Below are 1,738 nucleotides of genomic sequence, written 5' to 3'. Positions count from 1 at the left end.
TCTTTCTGTGCCTGGCTTATTTCACTTAACATAATGTCCTCCATGCTCATCCATGGTGCTGCAAATGACAGGATTTCATTGTTTTTCATGGCTATGTAGTATCCCATTGTCTATATATACTACACTTTTAAAATCCAGTCTTCAAGTGATGGACACTTAGATTGATTCCATATTTTGGTTTATTGTGAATATGCTACAGTAAATATGAGGGTGCAGAAAGGGATTAATATCAAGAATATACAACGAACTCAAACAACTCAAGAACGAAAAACAAATAATCTGATTTTAAAATGGGCAAATGATCTGAATAGACACTTCTCACAAGAAGACATAGAATTGGCCAAGTCCATGAAAAACTGCTCGATATCACTTATTATCGGGGAAATGCAAATTGAAACCACAATGATATATCATTTCACCGCAGTTAGAATGGTTATTATTAAGAAGACAAAAACTAACAAAGTCTGATGAGGATTCAGAGAAAAGTGAATGTTTATACACTACTGTAGGAAGTTAAATTAATACAGCCATTATGAAAAACAGTATGGAGATTTCTCAAAAAACTACAAATAGGCTTCCTGGCTGTGGATGCTGCTGAGGAAGCATTGTTAAAGTCTCTTCCCACTGCCATCATGTATAAGTCAGAGTCTCCTAAAGAGCCCGAACAGCTGAAGAAGCTCTTTATCAGTGGGTTGAGCTTTGAAACAACTGGAGCCATTCTGAGCAATGGGGAACGCTCACAGACTGTGTTGTAATGAGAGCTCCAAACACCAAGTGCTCCAGGGGCTTTGGGTTTGTGACACATGCCACTGTGGAGGAGGTGGATGCAGCCATGAATGCAAGGCCACACAAGGTGGACGGAAGAGTTGTGGGACCAAAGAGGGCTGTCTCAAGAGAGGATTCTCAAAGACCAGGTGCCCACTTAACTGTGAAAAAGATCTTTGTTGGTGGCATTAAAGAGGACACTGAAGAACATTACCTGAGAGATTACTTTGAAAAGATGAGAAAATTGAAGTGATTGAAATCATGACTGACAGAGGCAGCGGCTGGAAGAGGGGCTTTGCTTTTGTAAACTTTGATGGCCATAACTCCACAGATAAGACTGTCATTCAGAAATACATACTGTGAATGGCCACAACTGTGAAGTAAGGAAAACCCTGTCAAAGCAAGAGATGGCTAGTGCTTCATCCAGCCAAAGAGGTTGAAGCAGTTCTGGAAATTTTGGTGGTGGTTTTGGTGGGAATAACAATTTTGGTTGTGGAGGAAACTTCAGTGGTCGTGGTGGCTTTGGTGATGGCTGTGGTGGTGGTGGATATGGTGGCAGTGGGTATGGTTATAATGGATTTGGTAACGATGGAAGCAGTTTTGGAGGTGGTGGAAGCTACAATGATTTTGGCAATTACAGCAATCGGTCTTCAAATTATGGGCCCATTAAGGGAGGAAATTTTGGAGGCAGAAGCTCTGGCCCTTATGGTGGTGGAGGCCAATACTTTGCCAAACCACAAAACCAAGGTGACTATGGTGGTTCCAGCAGCAGCAGCAGCTATGGTATGGCAGTGGTGGGAGGTTTTAATTAACTAGGAAAGAAAGCTTAACAGAAGAGAAGAGCCAGAGAACTGACAGGGAAGATACAGGTTACAACAGATTTGTGAACTCAGCCAAAAAAATAAAAAATAAAAAAATAAAAAAAAATAAAAAAAAATAAAAAAAACAAAAAAAAATAAAAAAAAATAAAAAA

General features: G+C 40.0%; 1 pseudogene; it reads left to right on the top strand.

Moving 5' to 3' along the window:
- The first annotated feature begins 632 nt into the window (after window positions 1–632).
- LOC103599216 lies at window positions 633–1,617 on the top strand (annotated as a pseudogene).
- The last annotated feature ends 121 nt before the right edge of the window (window positions 1,618–1,738 follow it).

Source organism: Galeopterus variegatus, unplaced genomic scaffold, assembly GCF_000696425.1.
Source record: "Galeopterus variegatus unplaced genomic scaffold, G_variegatus-3.0.2 Scaffold2888, whole genome shotgun sequence".
Classification (NCBI taxonomy): Eukaryota; Metazoa; Chordata; class Mammalia; order Dermoptera; family Cynocephalidae; genus Galeopterus; species Galeopterus variegatus.
Note: the sequence above shows the minus strand (reverse complement) of the source record. Positions and strands in the feature narration are given on the sequence as shown.